This window comes from Microtus pennsylvanicus, chromosome 11 (assembly GCF_037038515.1).
Source record: "Microtus pennsylvanicus isolate mMicPen1 chromosome 11, mMicPen1.hap1, whole genome shotgun sequence".
Classification (NCBI taxonomy): domain Eukaryota; kingdom Metazoa; phylum Chordata; class Mammalia; order Rodentia; family Cricetidae; genus Microtus; species Microtus pennsylvanicus.
Window position 1 is genome coordinate 27,052,763 of NC_134589.1, and position 25,698 is coordinate 27,078,460.

General features: G+C 51.7%; 2 long non-coding RNA genes across 3 annotated transcripts; one reads left to right on the plus strand and one right to left on the minus strand.

Annotated features, from left to right (window-relative positions):
- Positions 1–1,164: 1,164 nt before the first annotated feature.
- LOC142860164 (uncharacterized) lies at positions 1,165–20,888 on the minus strand. Its single transcript, XR_012912308.1, has 3 exons — positions 20,732–20,888; positions 1,949–2,132; positions 1,165–1,357 (listed from the first exon to the last, which is right to left on the minus strand). It is a non-coding gene; the product is annotated as an uncharacterized LOC142860164 (long non-coding RNA).
- On the plus strand, positions 20,107–25,698 carry LOC142860163 (uncharacterized). Of its 2 annotated transcripts, XR_012912306.1 has the most exons (3): positions 20,110–20,810; positions 22,053–22,187; positions 24,355–25,698. It is a non-coding gene; the product is annotated as an uncharacterized LOC142860163 (long non-coding RNA). The 2 variants fall into 2 exon arrangements; XR_012912307.1 differs by lacking the exon at positions 22,053–22,187 and having other exon boundaries at positions 20,107–20,810.

The following is a 25,698-nucleotide window of genomic DNA, read 5'->3' on the forward strand; positions in this document are numbered from 1 at the left end:
CAGCTGGGGTGGAGGACTGGAGGCCACCTCCAGCCACCAGACCGTGACCTCAGCAGGCTGCCTGTGTTGCTGCCCGCCCGGATCTGACTCAGTCTATTCCCTGGGCCTGCTGCTGGGAGACCATGCCCAAAGTCAGCCCCAGGAGGCCACTAGCTTTCGAGAGCTCCACCCTGACAGAGGCCATCTCCAGCCCTGCTTGCCCAGTAGGGGTTTCAACAGGATGTGGGGAAATCAGGGGGCAAAGGTCATCTGCTGGCCACTTGATCCACCACCTTGGACCTCTCTCCAACTAGAGGACTTCAGCCTGGGGTAGATGTGGCTCTGAACAGGCACCCTCCCACAGAGTCCCAGATACAGCAACAGGCACCCCACAGCAGGCTAAGGCAGAGGGATCCTCACAAGGTAAAGGAGGCAGTTTCTTCACGATGATTAGTCCTGAAGTCATCCCAGGATCTTTTGCCTGAGATTAAAAAAAAAAAATGAAGCCAACTCCTTGAGAATGTTCTAGAGTCTGGGTCTAGATGTCTGGAAGATTCTGAAGATGGAGGACACTGAGCTCCCGGTAGGAAAAAGAGAGAGTCAACCTCAGCTGCCATCGGCACTCATGGGTTACTTAGCCAAGGAGCTCTAACTCAGCATGCCTCAGAGGGCTTTTCCTTGCTGCCCCTCCACACACTTCTAATCTTTATAGCCAGCCTCCTGCATCACCCAGAAGCCATGCCCCCTGCACTTTCTGGGCCCTGCCTGCCTCTGGAGCGCCCACACCTCCTCACTTGTTCCACTCCAAGCTGAGCCGTCTTTCTTTTTAATTTTGCTATTGAATTTACTGACTTTACCCGAGGAGGGGGAGGGCGCAATGTGCCGTGGGGTGCATGTGGGGGTGAAAGGACAGTGGGTGGGAGCCGGTCTTCTCCTTCTACCATGTGGGCCTTAAGGATCAGCTCAGGACGTGGGACTTGGTGACAAGCGCTTAATCCATGAGTCATCTCACTGACCTGAGTCCCCTTCCTGGAGACCCTCCTGCATCCCAGGTCTGCTTTGCCTAAAGACCTTTGCAGCAGCCATTTCCCCTCCAAGTGGAATGCTCTTCCCAATGCTTATCCTTATTTTTACCACTCAGAACTGAGGGACTTACCCAAAACTGTCCCGTGACCCACTTGAGGTGGTGTCCCCGGGTCTCCAGGGCTCCCAGCTCTCTGTCTGTCTTCCTCCCTTCAGCTCTTTTCATACTTGCAATGAGAGCTGGTTCCTTGGTCATTATCTGGTCCCTCTTCTCAGTGAGATCCTGGATCCTAGGGCCTAGTGTGGGACTTGCTTCACCAGTGCTCCTAGGACATCTGCTAAGTGAAGGCGTATCCTGGAGAAGAAGACACACACATCACCCTCAGACTGGCAAAATTGGTACAGAGATAATCCCCAGAAATGGCTTCACTGGGATTCAGGGAGGAATGCCAGTCTCTTGGGAACAGGGATGGGGTGGGGAACTGGCATGCCTTGCCACCACCTCAGAACGCAGGCCTATGTATGATAGGCACATAAGACAGGATACCCCCCACACCCCATCTACTATCCTCTGAATGCCTACAATCCAGATGGGACAGGAAAGTGTGCCTCTTAAGCCTTGGGGCCAGCCCTCTCCACTGAGCTCTGAGGCTGCCCTTCCAAGGCATGGGGTTCTTTCTGCCTGGCCACTGTATCATACCACAGGTTACAACCCCAGGCCCTCTTTCTGCTGTGGCTCACTAAGGCCCAGCGTGGCTTCCCTGCTGTTCTCTGGGGGAGGCAGGACTGTCCCTCCACTCATGTGGCCCTCCATTCATCATCAACTGGAGATCAGCTTTGGAGTTCTTCATCTCTCCAGGCCAAGACCCCACCTCAGGCTCCGGAAGCAAACCTAGCAAGGGGTAGTAGGCAGGGCAGGCAGAGAAGAAGGGCCTCATGCTCTTACCCACATCTTTTGCCAGGGACTCCGGGTTGTACTGGCGGCTCCACTCTGGTTGCTCCTGTCTGCTTGCTCTTTACTCTGGGACCTTAGAGAACTCGGCTTTTTCTTTCTCCCTCTATAAAATGGAAATCACGGCATTTATTTCGGCAGGTTGCTTGAAGACTAACTGGGAAAATATAATAAGCACCTAGGAAAAATCCGGAAAGCACGTGTCATTTAATAAACGAGAGGCTGGTTCAACCTTTACTCCCCTGTTCAAAAGCCCGCTTTTCGTTCCTCTTTCCTACGCTCATGGACGCGCCTCTGCCTGGCTCCCAGGGGTTTCCAGAGCACATCCCGATCTTTCCAATCCTGTCTCCAACTCCCTCTTTCTCTACTGTGTCCCTCTGTCATGCTCTTGGCCAAGCTGCTCTTCTTGTACCCCTTGTTACTTTACTGGGCTTGCAAGGTTCCTTCTCCAGGAAGCCTTCCTGGGTTTGCTTCTGTTCCAACTGTTCTTTCTGCCCCAGCCAGGCACGATAGCTGTGCTGTCAGAGTGACCGGCTATTTCCACATCTACAAACGTCACCTCTTAGACCCAGATTGGCATCCATTTCCAAGTGGGCACAGAACCCCTCCTGAACTTTCCTAAAATCTGTGCCAGCATTAAACCTCCACAGCTCAGTAAATAACAAACCATCTACAGCTAGAGCCATACATACGGCAGGGGAGCGGGTGTGGGAAAGGCTCCTGGAGGCATGAGGAACTGGGCCTCCTGGCACCAGAAACTGGACTCGGTACTCCATAAGCCACTCCTTAGCCCCCACCACCCTGCGGGGTAGTAGCAATCCCGTTTTACAGATGGGAAGATGGGGGCTCAAAGAGCTGTTGTGGCTTGCCCAACATCATGTGGCTGGAAGTTGGCAGGGCAAGGTTTGGGGGGAGGCATTTTGGGGTGCAGCCTGCTCAAAGGCTCCACAGTGGAAGGCCAAGATGGTGAAGTTGGGTAACAGTGCCCTGACTGATGGGCAGGGAGGAGCTTGGTGGGGAATGCCCTGATTTGCCCATTTGAAGAAGGAGAGGGTGCTAGGATCTTTTTTTTTTTTTTAACAGCCTAGAGAAAGGTAACAAGAGCTTCTGAACGAACTGGTTGTAGCTCCAGAATATCCTTTGGCTTTTATTTAATTTTTTAATTAGTTAATTACTATTTTGAAGACAGGGTCTCATTATGTATTAGGCTGGCCTTGAACTCATTCTGTAGCCCAGGTTGGCCTTGAACTCATTATGTGGCTCAGGCTGGCCTGGAGCTTTAAGTCCTCCTGCCTCAGCTTCCTGAGTTCTGGGATGACAGGCGTGTATGGCAGAGGGCTGGGAGGCTGAGTGGTGACACGGGCGATCTCGGGGTTCTGGGCACAGCCCCTCTCTGTAAAGCAGCTTCATCAGTCACATAGCCACGTGACTTGCCCGTAGTCTCCATCCCATAGATTCTGCAGCTGTCCTGGTACATGGAGGGTCTGACCTATACCTAGCAGCATTCAGTGAGGTGCCAGCCTGGATTCTACCATTCTTGACACCTGACTCAGAGACCCTTCCCATTCCCCAACCCCACTGGCTAGCCTCCCTGTGGGCAGCTGAACCCAGCTGGAATAACATGGCCCCTTCCCTCCCACGGGTGCTGAACTATTTATGGCTCACTGGGGCCTGCACACCCATGAGCTCACTGGAGCCTCCCTATCCGCCCTGGGAACCCAGAGGGCCATGCACCAGCTCTCTGTTTCATCCACTGGGAAACTGAGGTTGGATCTTAGCCAGGGACTGTCCAAAGCCCAACCTCTTGACTTTTCTGTTCTCCCAACACCCCTGAGTTAGAATAGGGGAGTCTGGGGCTGGAGCCAGGTAGGTGGAGGGTTTGATCTGCTGAGTTAGCCCATGCCAGGAGCTGCAAGGAGCCGCAGGGGCAGCAAGCCAGGATGGCGGAGGCGGAAGTTTTCATGTCTTTAGCCACTGGCAGGGCAAGGGCTTGGGAGAAACCCCTTCAGGGTGGACATGGGGAAAGTAGGGCCTACAGGCTTGTTCAAAACATAGTTGGACTGGTTACCTAGGTGAAGACAAAGGGAGAAAGCAGACTCTAGCTTCCAAATTCAATCTTGGCGATGAGACAAGGTTGTATGTTGGCTGCAGCAGGAGGGACACCGGGTAGGCACCAAGGTTATTTCCCATCCATAGACTGCTTAGGTAGAGTTAGTTCTTCTACCATGGACACTGGACTTAGTCCAAGTCCTCCTGTGTCACATTACATAAAACTAGAATTTCTGTCTCTCCACTTCGCCTTCAATCCTTCAGACCTCCCAAGAATTTGTTCTCTCCCTCCTAGGTCCCAGTCAGTTACCCTTCAGGATTCTTCTCCCTCCTAGTGAGTTCCAGGGGCCCTGAGTCCTTCCCAGAAGCCTTTAGAACATCCCTCCCGGTCCAGAAAACTGTATAGTTTCTTTGCTCTGGGTCCAGAGAGGATTTCCAAGTCCCCTATAAGCCTTAAGGATGCTTGGGAGCAAGGACTATGTATTCTCCATCAAATGTGGCTAGTTTTCCCTGCTTCCACCAAAACAGGCTCTACCCATAGGGGGCGCCAACACAGTACTGTTGAGGCTCCTGCTGTCTCAGGGCACTATGAATCATCCTTATGGAGATGGGTCTGGGAACAAGTATATGGCACCCAACTGCTCCAGCACCCTTTAGTGGCCTGTGACGACCAGAAGGGAGAACTTTCAGGGCATGGAGAGAAGCTTCTGATTTGAGGTTGGAGGATGAGAACTAGATAGTGACACCCAAAAAGTCATCTTGACCTTCTAGGCTCAAAGAAGTACCTTGGTGCTTACAAGACCCACGTTGTCCTTTACCCGCACTTCCAGGCCCAGGCTTTTAAGCAAAGCCCCAACCAAGCAATCCCAACATCCTTCCCCAAGTCTCTAGGAAGAGAGATGAGTCAGCTGTGGCCATGAACTCACCCTAGGCAGTAAAAACAGAAAACAAGCAGGCTCTCCTGAAGGACGGGATAGGAGGAGGGAGCAGGGACAGGGATTTCCCATGCTGTGCAGAAGGCAGAAGCATCGTTTGAAGTCCTCAAGAGTGAGACAGCGTCCTTATGGCCCCTAGAAATTCAACCACATCAAAGCCTCTTGAGGAAGGTGTCACATACAGTCACAGTCACACAGTGACCAACTGAGTCCCTCAAAGGAGCGCACAGTGACACACGCGGTTGACTTGAGGCCATGACACCCAGAGACCCACCAGGCCGTGGCTTCTAGATGGTCACCCTGAAGCAAGCGCATTCAGACTCTCAGACACACGTGCGGACATCTCAGGGTCCTGAGTGGCCGCGCACATCCATGACAGCTATCTCCACGCAGTCACATGCGGGTCATGAGCAACAAACCACAGCTATGCTGACAACCAGCCCTGTCTCCATCTGCCCAGCACCCATTGGCTCTCAGAACCTGTCTCTGGGACTCACACACACACACACACACACACACACACACGGCACAGACAACACTCGTTTCTATGCACGTGGTTGCACAAACACAGCCACAAGGTCACATGCAGCCACAACTGCAGCGCTCCCACATGATGACGTGCCGAGCCACGCCCAAGTCACAGGAAGTCACACACACACACACACACACATTCTGTTACACACCCACCACATCCAGTTACACACTAATCAGATGGCCTCAGCTACTCAGGAATCAGCTACACAGTCACAGACAGCATCTCGCAGACACATGGGTCCATGAAACCTCTGGCGCCCAGTTCTGATGGCAGTTGGGCCCTGGGGTGGGAGCCCGAGAGTGTGATTCACACAGCGCCCCACCCCTCCCTCCTCTTGGTGGCCCCTCCCTGGCATCCTCCTCTGTAAGCACTCACTGTCTGGTGTTGGCCAGGCCTTTTGGTGAGACCCTCCATCTTGCCTTGGAGAGGCCTGAGCGCCTTCGGCACATGAGCCAGTGAAAGAAGTGTTCCAAATAAAGATCCCAGCTTCCCGTTGCGTGGACATCTATTTCTGCGCAAGCGCTTGAGTGACCTTGAGAGAGCTCAGTCCAGACACCTACCTGTTCCAGGCTCACCTTTAAAGACCTGCCCACAACCCACACTTGAATGTCTTTTGAAGGCTGGAGAGATGGCTCAGCAGTTAAGAACACTGGCTGCTCTTCCAGAGGACTCATGTTTGATTCCCAGAACCCACACGAAGGCTCACAGCTAGCTGTAACTCCAGTTCTAGGGGATCTTATACCTTTTCTGACTTCTGCAGGCACCAAAGTAGGGCACAAAAACATATAGGAACAAACACCACTGATTCTTACAAAAAAAATTTAAGTTTTGAAAAATTTAAAAAAAAATCCTCTTTTGGTTTATCAGCATTTTGAGGGGGTTGCTAAGTTGGGGAGACTGACTGATTCTCACATGGTTGACAGACCCAGGAAAGACTCCTTATGAACTTGGCCTCTTTCAAGGGAATGAGCTTTGAAAGATAGCTGGTTTAGACCAGGTATAGCAGCACACACCTTTAATCCCAACACTGGGAGTCAGAGGCAGGCAGATATCTGTGAGTTCGAGGCCAGCCTGGTGTATGTAATGAGTTCAAGAACAGCCAGGGTTACTAAGTAAGACCTTGGTTGGGGAGGGGTCATCAAACAAAACAAACAAACAAAAAATATGAGTGGTGGTGGCACACACCTTTAATCCCAACACTCAAAAAGAAGAAAAAAATATAACTTAAAGACACACTGTACTAAAGTCTAAACAGCTGGGGTTTCGTCCCATTTAGTATGTCAGCTTAGGCCAGTCTTGTCTGCTCCTGGGCTCAGCTTCTTCACGTGTCTCCTGAGCTACAGTATGGTGCTGAAAAGTGTTCCCATCGAGTTTGTTTATTAATATGCAAACTTCCGATCTTTTCTGATTCCAGAATTCAAAACCCTCTGGTTCTGGGGATTTCAGGCGTCTTCTAGCTCTAAGGCCCATGGCTCTTGAGGGACTAGGGACATAGCCATGCAAGCATGAAGACCTGACTTTGAATCCATGTAAAACCTCGACACAGCACACATGCCTGTGATTCTAGCAGTGGACAGGAGGAGACAGGAGTGTTCGTGGCTCCCTGGCCAGCAGCCAAGCTGCACTAGCTCCAGGTTCAGTGCAACGATTAAGAAAGACTCCTGATGTTGACCTCTGGCATACACACACGCCACAGGGACCATGGTAGTTGAGCAGCCCCACAGGGTGGAGGCTGAGGGCTTGTCCACAGGCTACCAAGGGCCCCTCCCTGCCCTGCTGGGCGCCTGGCACTCAGAGGCCACCACCACCTTCCAGGCTAAGCCACGTCATCTTGCTGGTTTGGAAGCTTGGGCTTTGTGGTTGAAGCAGGTGGTGACCGAGTCAGAACTTTCCAGCCCCACGCTCTGCAGAGGCTGGGTTTCCAGGGTGGGCTGGACCATCTGGGGATTCCTGCCACCTTGACAGGGCTGAAAATGCCAGTGTCCTCCAGGACCCAGGACAGACTCCATCCCAGTCCCAGACCTGAGCGTGCAATGCTGTGCAAAGGCAAGGAAGCTCCCTGAGACCTCAGTGAGGGTTGTTTGTTTTTCATTCAGTTTCTTATGTTGACTCAATCTGCTTCCTGGTCCCACTAAGTTAGCTGTTTTCCTGATACTTAGAGCACAGACTCACACAACATTAGTGGGCACACAGCACATTCCTCTCGCCTATGATGCAGCCCCCAAACATACACATCACCACAAAAACCATGTTACTGACTTTCCATGGGCCAGCGCTCTGCTGGGCCCTCGGTGTTTCATTCCATCTTCTAATAATCTCGTGCATAGCATAGCTATTATTATATTAATGCCATCCGACAGATAAGAAAAGTAAAAATTGGAAACCCTAAGCTATCTGTCCAGGGGCACTTAGCTAATAAACCAGAGAGCTGGGGTTCAAATCTCCTGCCCCCACTCTAGAGCCCAGTCCTTTCTCACAGCCTCTGTGAGAACCCCTCGAGACAGGGACTTGCAGACATGAGTAATGTGACAGACTCTGTGTCTATGCTGAAAGAAGCCAGCCTAAAGCTCAGCTTCCCACTGCAGCAGAGGACACAAGATGCACCCAGGACATGGAAGGACTTGGGCTGTTCAGAAAGCACCTTATTAAAAATAGCCTTCTATGGTACCTGGGTCTACATTCCTGTGGCTTCTATTATGCCGTCTTGCATTCTAGCCTTAAAAGTCAGAGAGGGCTGGTCAGAGAAGTAAGCAGTAAAGATGCTTGTCACCAAGCCTGACAACCTGAGTTTGATCCCTGGGATTCATATAGTAGAAGGAGAGCCAGTTTTCCAAAGTTGGCCTCTGATGTCCTCAGTAGTGATGGAATGGAAGCGGGGCGGTGGGGGGGGATACACACATAAACACATACCCTCACAAATAAATGTAAAAACGAAAAAAATTAGATATTTTAAAATCACAGAGTACTAGGGGTTGGAGTATAGTCAAATGCTAGATTGGTTGCCTAGCAGACACGTAGCCCTGGGTTCTATCCCCAACCCCCAGAAAACAAAGCAAAATAAAACAATCACACAGGCCAGAAGGCAGTGGTGCACACCTTTAGTCCCAGCAGAGGCAGGAGGTTCTCTGTGAGTTCAAGGCCAGCCTGGTCACAAAGCAAGTTCCAGGGTGGTCAGGACTACACAGAGAAACCCTGTCTTTAAAAAACAAAACAAACAAACAAACCAGTCCCACAGATTTAGTGAGCAGCCCCTTATGGGTTTGCAGACAAATTCTGGCTTCCCATTTACTTTGTGGGACCAGCTGCTTGTTTTACTCCAAGGTTTGACTCCGTTCATTGCCCTGTCTATTTGCAGGGGTCTGGCTTTGCTCAGGCCACCACCAACTCTCTTGCATGTCCCAGAGAGACCCATCAGCAGCTGGCCATTGGTCTCTCATCCATGTCTCCTTCTTTATCCACTTAAGAGTCTATCGGGATATTCCAGGACAACCCAGAGAACTGGTCCCCAGAGTCAAAAGGCTGGGGTTCTAATCCCAGTTCTTCCACTTTATTGTGCAATGTCAGGCAAGGCCCTAGGCCACTCTGAGTACTGGTTTCTTCATCTGTGAAATGGGGACAGAAATACTTGCCCCACCTGACAGGGTGGGGCTTCGCTGAGATCCTGAGTGTGAAGGCATTCTGCATGCCACCCAACGAGACCCTCGGAGGACACAGGAGGACCTGAAGGTGACTTTAGGAGTGGCTGAAGAATCCAAGATGTCGTAAACATCTCAGGATGCAGGACACAGTGTCAGACGCTGCCTATGGAAGTGAGGAGCTGGGATAAGCCTGGCTTTGTCCCTGCATGAATTCTACCACCTGGAGTGACACCTCCAGCCATCCAGTCCTCTGGGCTCAGTGACATCATAACAAGGCCATCCTCCTGGACTTTTATTCTTTATTTGCTTTGCTTTTGAAACAGAGTCCCATGTAGACCAGGCTGGCCTCAAAACTAGCTGAAGCTGCTTTTGAACTTCTGATCCCCCTGCCTCTGCTTTTCTCAAGTGCTAGAGTTATCAGCTTGTGCCATAATACCCGGCTTTATGTGGTGCTGGGAATCACACTCAGGGCTTTTTGTATTCTAGGTCAACATTCCATCCGGTGAGCTGAGCTTCATCCTCAACTTTTGTTTCTTGAGACAGGATCTCGCTATGGAGCCCAGGCTAGCCTGGCACATTCATGGGGTGTGTGACTATCCATGCACACCCATAGTATATTAGGTGTCAATATTCTATCATTATCCTCCATCTCTCTTTTCCTCTCTTTGAGACAAGACCTCTTACAGAACCCAAATCTTGCCAATTTGACTAGGCTGGATGGCCAGTAAGAGTTCCCCAGAGCTGCCCATCTCCACCCCTGTCCCAACACTGGGGTTAGTGGAATGCCCAGCTTTTACATAGGTGCTGGGGATTCGAACTCAAGTCCTATTGCTTTCACAGCAAGCATTCTAGCCACTAAGTCATACCCAGCCTCCAACCCCCAGCCCTGAACCTTTGATCCTCCTGCCTCAGTCTCCTGAGTGACAGGCATGTCTACCACACCCAGAATACAAAAACCTTTTAAATCAGGTTGGGTCTGGCACCAGGCAGGTTCAGTAGGTGAGCAGAGCGGGGAGTGTGGCTCTAGGAACCCCAGACTGCATGCGGTTACTGGGAAACTGACTGAATCTTCACAGTCCTTGGAGGCCCGGCTTGTTATTATTGGGTTACCTCACGGATGAGGAAACTGAGACACGGTGGAGTTTTACTTGTCCAAGTCACTGCAGGGTGGAGGCAGGCTTAGAATTCAGACTGACCGGGTCTCCAAGCTGGTGTGCTCCACCTGGCTGCACTGGGGGAAAGGCCAACATCCAAGCTGACAGCCTCTGGGAGGAACAGCACGAGGGAAGGGAGGCAGCAGGGACCCTAGGGCTTCAATGGAACCTCTGATTTCTGATAGAAGTGACAAACTCATACTCCACCCCCCCACACACACTCATTTTCTTTTATTTATTTAGTTTGTGTTCACAAATCATTTAGCAAGCACCAGCCCTGTGCTGTATGCCATGTTCACACTTTGCAGGAATCTATCCGTGTCTCGGCGCAAACCCTACCTAGAGCGTGAGACTGGGAGAGAAGCTGCAGATCCAGGGAAAGTCAAGAGGCCAGGGCAGCAGAGTCCTGCATGAGGGGACTTTAACAGGATGCTGGAACACAAATATTCAATGTGGGAAGCAGGAAGCTGGAGGACAGCTTGATGCAGTGGCCCAGGTCTGTAAATCGGGAGATTGAGGCGGGAAGGTCATGGGTCTGAGGGCAGCCTGGGTTATAGAGTGAAACCCTGCCTCGAAGTAACAAGAGCTTAAGGCCAGTGTGGTTCCGTTCATGTCAAAGTCCCCAGAAGACAGAAGCAGCAGTCAGAGGTAGGAAAGCTAGAAGGAAAAGCATGGAAATCAAGTGCCAAGCCAGGGTGTCTGTGGAGGGAGGGTCACAATCCAAGAGGGCTCCTCAAGGGATGCCGGGGGAGCTCTGTTTATTGGCCCAAGTACCTAGTTTATAAGTCTTTTTTCATCATGTGCTGTGGTTTTGTTGTTGGAGGGTTATTTGTTTGTTTTTGTTTTTGAGACATGGTTTCTCTGTGAGCCCTGGCTGTCCTAGAACTCACTCTGTAGACCAGCCTGGCCTCAAACTCAGAGATCTACTTGCCTTTGCCTCCAGAGTGCTGGGATTAAAAGCCTGTGCCACCACTGCCCAGCTTGTGTGTTTTAAATTCACTGATTTCCCCACAGTCTCTCTCTCTCTCTCTCTCTCTCTCTCTCTCTCTCTCTCTCTCTCTCACACACACACACACACACACACACACACACACACACACTGTGCGACTGAATTTGCTGTGTGGAATGTTCACCAACCTCCCTTGTGTGCTAGAGACTCTAGGTGGGATAGCAATAGCCTGTCATTCCAGTGTGGGGGAAACCGAAGCAGGAGGAATTGAGAGTTCAGAACTGGCTAAGGCTACATAGTGAGACCTTGTATCTAGAAAGAGAAAGGAGGTAAAGGGAGGGAAGGAGGAGAGAGAGGGCAAGCTGGAACCAGAGTGGATGGCAGAGGTCCCAGCCAGAGAATAGGACCTCTTTTCCAAGGTAGGAACCTATTCCCTGAAGAGCCCGGAGACCAAGAGGGTCAGTTTTTCTCCCTAGGTTCACTGGCAGCGCATCTGCCTAACATGCACAAGAGCCCAGCACAACACAAATAAATAAATATATGGGAAATATTTACATATACAAAACAAAAGAAATGACACTTCTTTTCCATGATTGTCTGGGAAAATTTGAGCCCCAGACTCCAGGATTTGCCCCACCCCCACCCCCCACGCCTTCTCTCAGCACAGCATAAACCAGAGTGGAGCCAAGAACACTGAGTCAGAAGGCCTGCTCTGGAAAGCCAGCTCTGTGAACACAAATCAGGTTTTCCCTGCCGAGACATTTCAACACGGGCCTCAGTGTCTTTATCCGTAAAATGGAACCGGTAAACCATGTACTTCACAAGTGGTTACAGAGCCCCGGTGTCAAACGCTTTAGGGAATACTGTGGGCATGGCACGTGCTTTAATGTTTGTTTTTTCTTTTTCAGGTGTGGGGCGCAAGTCATGTCACATATATGGAGGTCAGAGAACAACTTGGGGGAACCAGTTCTCCCCTCTACCAAGTGGGGCCTGAGCCATGTTGCTGGCCCACATTGCATACTTTTAAATCCTCGGGCATCTGTCTCCCATCCCAAGCACTTGCTTCTTCAGGAGGGACTCAGGACAAATCCTCACTCTGAGAATCTCCCCAGCCCTGGCTTCCAGTGTTCCAGCCTGGAGCTTCAGGCCCGATCGGCTTCAGAGTGGTTCCAGGAGCAAGTTTACCAAGTTGGAGGAAGCCAGGCCGGGGAGGTGGCATTCCAGGCGGCATGTCAGCAAGTGAGTCAGGGCTGGGGCGGCCCTTTCTGGGTCCCTGGAAGTGGGGGAGGACTTGCCTCTGGCTCTGGGCCCAGGCTGGGTTGCTAATTTGCATATATCTGCATGTATGTAAGTTTCACCTGCTTACATTGGCAGGGCTGGAAAAGACACCTGTGCAGAAGGCACGGCGGGATCCAAGTCCACGTGGCTGGCTGCCTGCTGGAACATCAACCCAGAATCTTGGTCCATGCTTCATAGACCAATCAAATGCTTCGAAATCCCTGAACTCAACACAGGGCTTCTCCCCTGGGTTCCCTGGTTGCCCAAGGCAGAAGCTTCAGCTTCCTCGGCCCTCCCCCAACCCTTGCCTGGCCTTCCCTACAGTCACCAAGCCCACTTGGGGGTTGTCTTTGAGCCACTTTTCTCTTGGTTCCCTTCCTCTCTGTTGCCTCTGCCACCATGCCCGTGGGGGACTTCCCTCCTCACTGAACACCTGACCCATTGCAAGTGCCTCTTCTTCAATTCTCTGTCACTTAATCCCCTTCCCCAATCATGGTATCCAAGGCGCCCCTGGGAAGCCCCTCTGCTTCCATCCAGGTCCTACCTTTCCACCCCGCAATGCTCTAGGTAGAACACTGAGAACACTGAGAGCCTTCTCAGGGCACACCCTCCCCAGGTCCCATCACTTTCTTAACCTTGCAGCAGGGTGAACAGAGGCTCTGCACAGGCAGGGTCTGTGCCTCAGTTTCCTAGCCTGTGACACAAGAATGAGAAGAGGACTCTCTTACAGCTTTGTGTAGCACATGAACGCCAGGAGTGACTCATCACTGTCAATATTATTTCTTTTCTCACTGCCTTCAGAGAGGACACTGACCTCCAGGGGTCTCCTCCTCTCAGACTTTCCTCTGCTCTTGCTGAATGATAGATATTCCTGGGGGAAGACAGGCCCCTGGCAGTGACGATGGCCATCTGGCTGAGGATTCTAACTGCAGCTTTTAGAAAGGGTATTTGGCCCATTTGTGCCTCGATGTCCTCATTTGTAAAAAGAGGGATAACGTAGGTATCTATATCAGATAGCAACTCTGCCTTATACAGACAAATTGTGATAAAGGAGGCATTTCGATTCTTAGCATAGTGCTTGGCACACAGACAGCATTTGATAATGGTGCAATCATTGCTGTTATCCAAAACACAGAACTCGAATTCCCACAGAGCCCTTCTGCCTCTAAGGTCCTGGGACAGGCTTCCCCACATCCCTCATTACTGTCTCCAGTGTCCCAGACATCCAGAGGACCAGGACCCAGGCCTCCTGCTCTCTTGTGTGAAAAGCAACAAAGGTGCCATTGGGTTGAGTGAGGGTTGTGACTATAGGCTCAACTCCCCCTCCACCCTCATTTTGAGGTACTGAGGTACATGCCAACCAGAACTTGGGCTGCAGAGAGCTAATGGACAGTTGCCACCGCCCCTCCCCATATATACACAGCACAGAGGCTGGGAGGGAGGGCAAGCCGGCCCAGTTGGCCTGCGAGTTGAAAATGTGCTCCTCCACGTTGTACTTACTTTCCTAAAGGGGCCGCTGACCCTTGGCACAGACCCCCATCCTACATCACAGCCGGCTCTGCCCACTCTCCCCTCTCACCACCTCCCCCAGCCCTTTTCAGCAGCCCTTGAAGAACTCCAGGCTGGGCGATCCTCTTCCAGCAGGAATTGCAGAGGGTGTTCCATGACGCAGTGCGGAGGGGCCCTGGAGTGGATATACAGGAGACACTGCTTTTTCCTTCAACTACCACATGGGCCTGGGTCCCTCCTCCTGGACAGCCTTCCCCATTCTATCCCGGTGGGGGTGGGCTCGAAAGAGAGGGAGGGGTGACAACGAACTGCTTCTCTCTGTGGACCCTCCTGGGGTAAGCAGAGGGAAAGTCTTTGGGGATTTTGTTTCTTGTTGGGCAGGTGAGGTGTTGTTTTGCAGACATGAGGAGTGATTCTGCAGGGCTCCCTGGGCTAGCTGAAGTCTGCTCCCCAAAGCAGTACTCTCCCATCCCTCCCAAACCCAAAGCTACAGAGAGGGGACTCAGATAGTCCTAAGGATTATAGTTCAAAATAGCATCTTGGGAGGGCCAACACCCTGCCTCCTTTTAAATAAAGGAAAATAACTGCAGACTGACAAGGAACTTGATCTCCACTGTCCGAGTGAAAGCAACCACCCCATCTGTATAGAGACCCCTCTTTACCCCAGGGGGTCGGGAAGGCTGGGTGAGCCTGTGCTGTGTGTTTAAATGGTAGCAAGCTCAGTGCATGTGAAGTGTGTGAGTGTGTGTGTGTGTGTGTGTGTGTGTGTGTGTGTGTGTAGAAGGGTATGGGCATGGGCGTGGTTGCCTACAAGCGTGTGTGCGGGTCCGTGTCTAGGGGTTCTGTTTTTTGTGGTGGATGCCCCTGCACACAGGGGCTTCCTCATCCATTGTTCTCTACAGGCGTTTTCTAGTTCCGCGTCCCCTTCCAGCCTTCACCTACAGCTGACTGGCAAGAAAAGGAGAGCGGAAAGCCCGAATTTCTGTGCAGTACTGGGGTCTGAGGAAGGCTGCCGATCTAGCTAAGTCGCCTTCCGTCCAGACCCGCGAGTTCGTAGCAGGCGGGTTGGTCTCCAGTTAACTTGCAAAGTTCTTGAGGGTGTCGGGAGCGCGCTCTTGGAACTGTCCTCCACCAGGCTGGCTCCACTGGTGGCCCCTGCGGGACACTCCGCCTGCACCACTCACCCATTCAGACCCCCCAGTCCCTGCGCTTGAGGAAGCTCGGCGCTTGAGGAAGCAGCGAGTGGCTTCCTCCCAAGACACAGAAGCACTTTCGTCCAACACTCCCGACTTTAAGTAACAGTTTTCTTTGTGGGACAGTGTCCTGGTCAAAGAATTATTTATAGTTAAGCTCTTAGCATAGGTGACTTTTTATATTCTTGTGTATTTAAAATGCCCGGGTCAATCTCAGTTAAACAAAGTTTGAAGTTAAAGAAAGAAAACTGGGGATGCAGGGGTGGGGTGGGGTTATTGCTGAGACCGTGTGGGGTGGGGGAAGATTCTCGTGGGAGCCCCACACCAAGCGTTGCCTGGACCGGATAGTACTGACCCCAAGACTTCTCCGCTCCTGATTCACGGACAGCATCTTTAGGATTATTTGGAAAATAACACTCAGAAAAAGCTCTTGTGAAAGGGGAGTGAAAGTGGAAGTGAGCGCAAAAGAAAGCCCCCAGCCGGGACTGCAGAGCCCTTCAGCACCAGGGCTGCTCCGTCAGAAAGAGGAAAGACCTGGTGGTTCAGCATCTCCCGCAAAATGGGGTGAGGAACACTGTCTTCTACAGGCGGCTCCTTCCCCAGGCCTCCGAACCCGGGGCTCTACCACAGTGCCGAGGCAAACCAGTGAGAGGCTGCTGCAAAATTGAATTGTTTAGTTTCTCCAAACCGAATTACAAAGGTCCCTCCTAATATAACTTTAAAGCTTGCTGAGAACAGACAAAAACAAAACCGATTTCATTTGGGAGCTGTGACCACGGAGAAAGGGCGTGTGTAATTCCAAAAGGACCCCCAAGCCCGCAGAAATCTCGTGGGGAGTGAGAAACTCTGTTTTCCTGAGCAGATCGGTTTAGGTGCGAAGTGGAGTTGTAGTTTGTTTCAGAACTCCACGCATGGCCCAGGCGGCACAAACCATCCTTACACAGTACCGAGCCCTGCTGCTGGAGCCCTTGTTTCCGTCCAGCTTTGACTGTGAACTGCCGTGGAAGCGCGCTGATTTGGGGAAGGATGATTCTGCTACAGGAGGAATCTGGACACAAACCAGCCTCAAGCATTATATCCTGCCCGCAAGATAATAAAAACCAAAGTGTGAGCCCGGCATAGTGGTACAAGCCTACTTGGGAGACAGGGGCGGGTGGATATCCGCGAGTTCAGCTTGGTCTACAGAGCGAGGAGTTCCAGGACAGCCAGGGATACAAAATGAATGAGACCCCGTCTCAAGGGGAAAAAAACAACAACAACAAAAACCCAAGCGTTTGTTGACGTGTACTGATCATCAAGGGACTCAGGTTGCTCCAACTCCCCCAGTCTTCCTGCTAACTAGTCCCCCACCCCCACCCCGACACCACCACTAGTTTCCTTGGCACTAGGTTCTTCAAAGCAGATCTCCCAGAAAAACAAAAAACAAAAAACAAAAACAAAACCCACTACTTTTGTGAGCTGCAGGAGCTATCAGCAGTAACAGAAAAGAATTAATTTGTTCTTCCTCCCTTCCTTCTTCTTCCTTTCTCCCTTCTTCCTTCCTTCCTCCTCCCTTCCTCCCTCCTTCCCTTCCTTCCTCCCTTTCTTCCTTCCTTCCTTCCTTCCTTCCTTCCTTCCTTCCTTCCTTCCTTTCTTCTTCTTCTGCTTCTTTTCTCCTCCTCAATTTTATGTTCTTAGATTCTGGATTTTGTAAACCACCACATAGCCAACAACAGAGGACTGGAATATCAGTCCAGCCCCCTTCTCTCCCTGTGCCTTCTAACAGGAACTGGGAAAGCTCCGAAGAGACATTCACTAGGGACCTTGCTCTGGAAGTGATCCCAAAGCCATGCACTGCAGAGCCTTCCAGAACACCTACCTCCACCCTTGTTAGGTCCAGCACAGAAAGGATTACCTGACTCTGAAGTGGTCCTCCGTCATCCTTTCAGTTCTAGCTTCAAAAGAGCCCTGATGAAACCTGCCCTGACAGCCAGCCCCACCTCAAAGGGCATTCTCTTCCTTTGATTCACATGGCCAGAGAGGCCATCCTTGGGAACACTATGAAGGCTTCCCTTCTGAAGAACAGGACAGCTAGCTTGGCAGTGGTGGCACACACCTTCAGTCCCCACACTCAGGAGGCAGAGGCAGGCAGATTTCTGTAAGTTCAAGGCCAACCTAGTCTACAGAGTGAGAGTCCCAGGACAGTCAGAGCTACACAGAGATACCTACTACTGTCTCAAAACCAAAACAAAACCAAAACAAAATAAAAGAACAGAGAAGATAGTGCAGAAGAAAAGAAAGCTTGGAGCAGGGCAGTGGTGGCGCACGCCTTTGATCCAGCAATCAGGAGGCAGAGACAGGCAGATCTCTGTGAGTTCTAGGCCAACCTGGCCTACCTGAGCTAGTTCCAGGGTAACTACTGCTGTTACACAGAGAAACCCTGTCTCAAAAAACCAGAGGGGAGGGGGAAGAGAGAGAGAGAGAGAGAGAGAGAGAGAGAGAGAGAGAGAGAGAGAAAGAAAAAGAGAAAAAGAAAGCTTGGAAAGCAATGTCCTCAGTTCATAGCCCCAGCTCCAAAGAGTAGGCATGACTGGAGCCTGGGGAAGGGTGATGGATCCTACATGAAAGTAGCATTTACCTGCCGAGCAAACTCCTCAGTCAACCTGAGAAAGAGGGTCTCCTCCAGAGCCCCCTCATGGAGATAGATCCAGAACCAGAAGGTAGAGAACTCTACACCACTGGCAAGCAGGCCTTTTCCTGGAATAACTAATTTATGCTCCTTGGGGGACAGATTCCTTTTCTCCAGCCTGCAAATTTCAACAGTCCCTAGACATTCCCGGAGACTTTCTTTTTTGATTTATTTTTATTTTATGTGTAAGGGTGTACTGCCTGTGTACAACCTGGGGACCAGAGGCCAGAAGAGGGTGTCACATCCCCTGGAACTGGAGTTGCATATGGTTGTGTGTTGCCACATGGGTGCTGGGAATTGAACCCAGTCCTCTGGAAGACCAGCCAGTGCTCTTAACCACCAAGTCCTCTCTCCAGCCCCAGACTTTGTCTGTTTTATAAGGCCTACATCTGCCCACAGCATAGTGTCTTCATCTACTCTTCCAGTCTTGCCTTTTTCTCTAATTGCTGTCTTCTTTCCCAACACCCTAAGTTTGCTACCTTTCCTTTAAGCCCTAAGTGTGTGTGTATGTGTGTGTGTGTGTGTGTGTGTGTGCACAAGCATGAAGATGGCTTGCATAGCAGAAGGATCAAGTGTGTTGGGTTTACTAGGGAATCTGTGTGGATTTGTAGGCTAAGGGACAGAACTAGGCAATGGTGGTAAGTGCCTTTTCCTTTAATCCCCATCACTACAGAGGCAGGGGCAATCAGATCTCTAAATTCAAGGCCAACCTGGTCTACAGAATTAGTTCAGGACAGCCAGCACGGCAGAGAAACTCTGCCTCAAAAAAGCAAACCAAACCACAACAAAAGAACTGTCTCTCATTCTGTGAAACAGCTTAGATATGGGGGAGGGGACTTATCTTCCTTGCAGTAGGTACATGAGCATATGTTTGGGTTATCGTATTTTTGAGAATGGGTATCAGTGATTTGGCTTGTAATACATTTGTAGACAGCAAGCATAGTGCTTTTTAATTTTAAAATTTGCTACTTTTATTTGGTTTTGTGTTACCTGTATGTGTGTGGGTCCATGCATAACAAAGCCCACATATGGAGGTCAGAGAATAGCTCCTGGGAGTCTGTCCTTTCCTTCCATCATATGGAAGGACCCAACTCAGATTGTCAGGTTTGAAGGCAAGTGCCTTATCTGCCAAACCATCTCATCGGCTTTAATGCTGTGCTTTTATTCAAAGAGTTGTTCTTATTTGTATATGCAGATGTATATGCACCACACCTTAAAGTCTGTGTTGGAGCCTGGCAGTGATGGCTGGCATGTGTCTTTTATCCCAGTGCACGCCTTTTATCCCAGCACTCAGGAAGAGGCAGGCAGATCTTTGAGTTCCTGGCCAGCCTGGTCTGCAGAGTGAGTTCCAGGAGCCAAGGTTACACAGAGAAACACGGTCTCGGAATAAAAAAAGAAAGTCTGTGTTAGCAGGTTCATAAATGAGCCTCTTTTCATAAAGGGATACTGGTATATGACAACATATATGTGGTGCTTAGATGAATTCCCTGTGTATGTTTGCACATGGGGCAACAGAGGTTTGCATGCATGGATACATGTTCATAAGGCCTTGTATATCCTTCAGAGGCAGGTCCTGCACACAGCCTGGAAGTGCAAATGAGCTAGCCTATTTTCTGTGTCCTCTCAGGAGCCTCCAAAACTAGATTCACCCCCCATTCCCAGATTTTGTCCCAGTTCATACAAGGCTACAGTTTGAGCAGAGTGCCAGGAAAGGCGGGGCTCCGTACAGGCGAATCCCAGACAGCAGATTCCCTCCAGCAAGGGCCAGCAGGAGCTGTGGTGTCGCAACCAAACCGGGGCCCCTGGCGGAAGCGGAAGCCTGCACTGGGGGTGGTGAGGCGCAGTCGCGGCGGTCGCGGCGTGCCAGGCTCTGGGCACCCGGCGGGGGCGTGCGCGCCACGCGCGTGCGGGGCAGGCTGGGCGCCAGGCGGCACCCTCCAGGCCCCAGCGTCTGTTTACCAACAAACTGCCATCGCTCAGCAGCTACGCATTCCGACGGGCTGAATAAGCGACCGGCGCTGGCGATCTGCTTTCCACTCCCTCTCAGAGCCCAGGCAGCGTGGAGACCTGCGCACCGGCGCGACCCGCAGAGCGCGAACACAGGTTCTGAGTCCGCGCAGCGTCTCTAGTCACCATGTAGCTCCCCTCGCCCCTTGGCCATCCCAGGCCCAATTTCCTAGCACTTTGGACATTGTTACCGAGATTTCCTGACTCCTCTTGTCTCCAGCAACTTGGAGTAGGTGCTGGGCCCGGGGCTTGCGCACCGCACCCCTCCCGTTTCCCGGGGTGTGCTAACTGGGGGGCGGGCCCAGCTCTGGGCCTCCCTGAGGTCACCATACGATACCCAATCCCGGGTGTCTAAGTGGGCGGGGGACTCCGTGTGATCCCGGGAACGGAACCCGGAGGAGAAGATGGGGACCCAAAACTTAGGGGGGAGGGGAAAAGTCACGGGGCACCCCCAAAACCTCTTTTTAGGGTGCTAGCTCTCACCCAGAAGAGGCTTAAAGCTACATTTTCTCTGGGATCTGAAGTGTGGGGTGGCTTGCTGGGGGTTGGGGGGATTCATCTGCCTCGATTCTGGAGACTTTGAAAGGTGTTGGCTTGGAGCGTAGACGGCGTGCAGGTCTATGACCTAGGCCCTGTGGCCGAGTATCGGCCACAATGACCTCTTTACCCTGTTCCCTTCCTGGCCGCGAAGCCTCCAACGTAGTCTTCCCGGACCTCGCCCCCGCCCCGTCGGTAGTGGCTGCCTACCCGCTTGGCCTGTCCCCCGAAACCGCAGCTTCCCCCGATTTGTCCTACTCCCAGCCTTATGGTCACCTCCTGCCCTATTCCTACCCTTGAGCCAGCAACCCCAGGAGACGCCTACCTGCCCAGCCAGCAACTCTCGGCGGCGTGGTCTCAGCCCTTCCACCCGCCAGTTGAGCACCCTCAGGAACTTGAAACAGGTAAGTGTGGCCGCGGAGGCTCTTCTCACCTCTCGGGTCTGAGTTGTGTTTTCATAGATTTCCCCCTCTTCTGTTTACACGTGGCTAGCGGGATTCAAATGGTACTCGGGTTCCACGGAATCGGCGGTAGGGGGAGGGAGAAAGAATGGGGGGGAGGAGCGGAGGCGAGTTGATCTAGGTTTTCTTTTTAGATCCGACCTGGTTTCGATTTGCAGTATTGTGAAGCTGGGCGGGAGGGCCTCCTACCCCACCCCCTGGAGTAGTGGAGTTGTGTGCATACCTCTGTGTAACGGAAAACTATCATAATCCAGATATGGGGATGGAGACCTAGCTCCTTTCCCGAGATTCTCCTCACCCTTCACCCCTTTCCCTTACATCACCCTTCTCGAGGTCTGGTCCCAGAAACCAGTATGCGAGTCAAACACTAATGAACAGAAATCAATTCCCAGCAAGCAAGAGATAGGTAGACAACTAGGAGGGGATCCTTCTCCTTTCCTGGACTCCACCCCCTTTTTTTTCTAGAGGTGCCTAACTGTTTGGTAGCTGGCTCCTGCAGAATCTGGGTGTAGGACCCTACCAACCATTGTTCAAAGAATAAAGTTACAGGCTGGTCAGTCTCAAAGCCTTTCCCTGGCCACCTCAGCCTTACACTTAAACCATCCTCACCCTTAATTTAGGGATAGATTAGGCCCAGTTCCTGTTGTTGCCTGCAGCAAATCTGAGCTCCAGAGAAAGCACTCACTAGAAGGCCTCAGTGAAGACAAGGGGCTAGCTGGCCTTCCGAGGCCTTGGCTGGCACTGCGAGGATGCTGGCTATCCATAGACCCTGGTGTACAGACTTCCCGGTCCCTTTGCATTGCTCCTGTTGCCCTTGGCGCTCTCCCAACCGTGCACATCTGCCAGATGACTTCGTTGTAGTCAGCCCCAAACCAAGATGTTTCTCTCTTTTCCCCTGTTACTCTGACATAAATTTATGAACCCCCCAGACCCGAAGTCACTTAGAACAGGATCTCGAATTCCTTGTTTTATGTTTGGAGAAACCGAGGCAGGAAAAAAGGATGCAAATTCATTTTCCTCAAGGAATGGAGCCAGGAAAGGGGGACTTTAGGGAACTTCTTTAGAAACCCAGAAAGTTAACCCCTTCTGTTGCAGAACTGGGGGTGGGTCTCCTGGGTTGCTGGGTCTGGTTGAAGGAAAGGGGGGAGGCAGAGTTTTTACATACCTCTTGGACTTTCTTTTTAGATATGCTAATATACACTGGGGAAGCAGAAACAGGAGGACCCTGAGTTTGAGGCCAGCCTGGGCAACTTGATATATATGGTGTCTGTGCACATGGGGAACCTGATCTTACCTCGGGAGAACTATTCTGGCAATAAGGTAGAGTAGTCAGGTCTGTCTTCCATATTCTGCTGTCCCTTGCCTGGTCCAAGAACAATGGAGTGGAAAATTCTTTCTAGTACATTCTTTACCCGGATCCAACGAAAAACCACGGACTCCGGACGCTCGCATTCACGAGCGAGTATGTCTTTAAAATAGACCTTAGCATTTCACTGTTGGAACTGTGTGGACCGCCCCGTTCCTGAATGAACGATTGGAGAAAGACAGAGGGCTTAGGGTCTACTAAACCCCACACTACGTGTGCAAACTCCATCCCTGGGAGGCTCTTGGCTCAGAGAGAGAGGAGAGCCTCACCAACACCCCGTTAAGGCTGCGGGTGCGGCGCCCGCGCCTCCAGGGAGGCCCTGGGGACCCGTTATTGCGACCGGGATAGATCCAGTTGTGACTTGCCACAACTAGTATGGAGAAAGGCAGCTGTCCCGGAAGGCACCTGGAAGGTGACCTGCTCTGAGAGTTCAGCAATCCAAACTGTCTTTCTTCGTGCATCACCATCCGAACTGCACGGTCCTGGCAACCTCCGTCCAGGGCGCGGGTGGTCGCTGGCTGCCAGCCCCAGGCAAGCGGTGGGATCGAAGCAAGAAAGACTGGACAGCCTCGGGCGGGAGCGGAAACGTAAAGCCTTTTCTGGGAAATGATCGAAGGGACCTCAGAGCCCGCAGCCCCCAAGGCCACGGATGAGAGCTGCGGGGGAGGTGAAGGCAGCGGTGACTGTGGCCTGTGGGCGGGGACCCTGATGCTAGTCTAGGGATGAATGAGGAGCAGAAGGACAGAAGCTACTCCTGACATGGGGGGGTGGTGTATGGGGGCGTTCTGCTTGCTCTTGTCTGGCGTCTTCACAGCAGACTGTCAGGGAATGGGGCGACTGTCACCCGAGCATTTTGTCATCGTAGACAAGCATTTTGCCTCTTCATCCACCCACTTCTCCCATCCTCTTGGACAGTCTCAGTATCCCATAGACTGGCACATGTTGGAGCCCAGGTTTCAGGAACGGAAACCCAAGGCCTCAATCCTGACTCCACAGCCCATAGCTGAGCTTGGAGAACCTGGCTGACAGGCAGGGGCGGAGTGGGGGTTGGGGAGCAGGACCAGATCCCATTCCACTGCCCCGCAGCTGGGCCAGAAACGACCAGTATTGCTGTCGCTGCTATTCTGGACCCGAGTGGCTTCCCCTGACTTGACCCAGAAAAAGCCTCCTCCGAGTCAGATGTCGGAGGGAAAGAAAGGGATGGTCACTTTTACAGCAAGGTACACTAAGGCTCCCCGCCTTGGTATTGGCATTCGAGGCAGACTTATACAGACCCCTTTCAGAAGTCAGAGGGTACCTTTCTCATCTTTAGACCTTAGCTCAGCCCTCCAGGAGTCTTTTGCCCTGGCTCTTATCTAAGCAGGTACCACTGTAGCTACTGAATTCCGACCTCCCACGGTGGGAGCCATGCTGGTAACTTCAACAGGGCAAGAACTTCAGCTTGAATCCACAAGTTGCTGGTGTAAATTTGTAAATTCAAAAGGCAGAGAAATAGACAGGGCTCCCCCCACCAATACGCACTGAGACCCAGATTATTGGCGCACTGGTTTTGCTGATTCCCATTGGCTTGAGCCTATGGGAAATACCTGACTCACCTGGTCACTCCACACGCTTACAACACAGCTTTCTGCTGCCTCCGAGAATCAGAGAAAACAGTGCTGTCCCAGCAGCCCCTGACCAGAAAGCTGCACAACCCAGAACCATCTATTCCAGCCTGCAGCTGCATGAACACCTGAGCCAGCATTTCCAGCACACACAGTATTGGCCCTGTCTGAAAGCCCTCAGCGCAGCTTGAACTCACCCAAACCCAAGTAGGGCCGGTCCCATCCCCAAGTGTAAAGCTTCCCAGTCCCTGGTTTCTGAGACCACATGGAAGAGAGCCATGATTCTGCTGACAGCTCTCCACGGATGTCCACAGCTGATCGGCAGCAAGGGCATATACTAGAGGAGAATTGGACACCAGAAGAGGAGGGCAGCAGACCGGAAGTTGAGACTGAGGGCCTTCCAGAACTGGAGGGCTGGAGCGAAGGTTCACAAGGCTCACTCTGTAGCTAGGTCCCTTTCCCATTCTCAACGCTTTCAGGGACACTTCTAATGTATCCTCTTCTTTTTCTCCCAAAGGCAAAGATTGGTTTCAGAACAAAGGCTCCAAACAGAAGAAACTCCTGCAACAGAACTCTGGAGAGCAGGAAGAAGACTTCTCTGGGAGACCCCCTCCCTGTCTCCCTGCTCCCTAAATCTTTCATCCCTCTGGGGTCTACTCAAGGCAGGCGCCCTGCCTACCAGTGGCCATGGCAATGGCTTCAGAGCCTGGTATCAGCTCCCCAGATGTGCGGCTTCTGCCTCAGATGCTATGAGTCTAGAGAAGGGGCTGGTTAGGCTCCAATCCTCCTGTCAAGCCCAGGACATCGCACCTGCTCTCCTTCTGGGGGGAGAGGAAACCAGCTCCAGATGGATTTTCTCAAGACAAGAAGCAAAATGAGAAAAAAGAACAGAGTGGGGGTCTGGATCTCCAAGCCAGATAGCTAAATCAAAGGCTTTAATCTTTAATCTGTCCCCAGTGCTACCATGGACTGGACATCTCCTCCCTCTGGCAGGACAAAGACTTTAGAGAGCGGCACTGGCTAGAGTTTAGACTGCGATGGTCTTGCCTCTCCCCCCTCTTCAAATGACTGCAGCCCCACCACAGCCTAGGATCTAAGCCAGGAAGAAAACAAATATTATTTCTGGCCCTCACCTTGGGCCCTACCAGCTCATCCATGAACAAATCCAGAAGTGGACACAGTCTCTGTTGTCGGCCATAAAGCCTCTGTTTTTCATCTACCAGTTATCAGTGATGGTCAGCCCATTACCTCCCTAGCTGGAGGTGCAGTCCAGTGGTAGAGTAAGTGTAAGAGGCCCCAGCACCAAAACAAAAATATGGAGTGTTGGCCTGGTGGTGGTGGTGCACGCCTTTAATCCCAGCACGTGGGAAGCAGAGACAGGCAGATTTCTCTTGAGTTCGAGGCCTGGTCTATAGAGTGGGTTCCAAAGCTACACAGAGAAATCCTGTCTTGGGGGTGGGGGTGGGGGTGGGAAGAGTATTGGCCTGTTGGCAATTTGTGCTTCTTTTCAGTGGTCCTCTACTTCTATACCTATCCATTTTGAGTTGATAAATCCTGGGTTAAATCAACAGGGGTGGATTAAGAGCCTAGGCCCACTACCTTCCATCTTTGATACTAACGAGTTCACCTGCTCATGGTCTTGGAAGCCCAGGGGAAGAAACGGGACAGATTCTCTGGATCATTGCAGGCATAGCTGCCTCCAGATAATGGGGTGGGCTTGACACTTCAGCTCCTCACGGTTGCCTCGACCCAATGAACTGTTCCAATTCACCATTATTCTGTCCAGCATCCCCAGGGTCTTGCCATCTCTCAAATCACAAGCTTTAGAGATTAAAATGTATACAAAAAACAGAACAAAGAA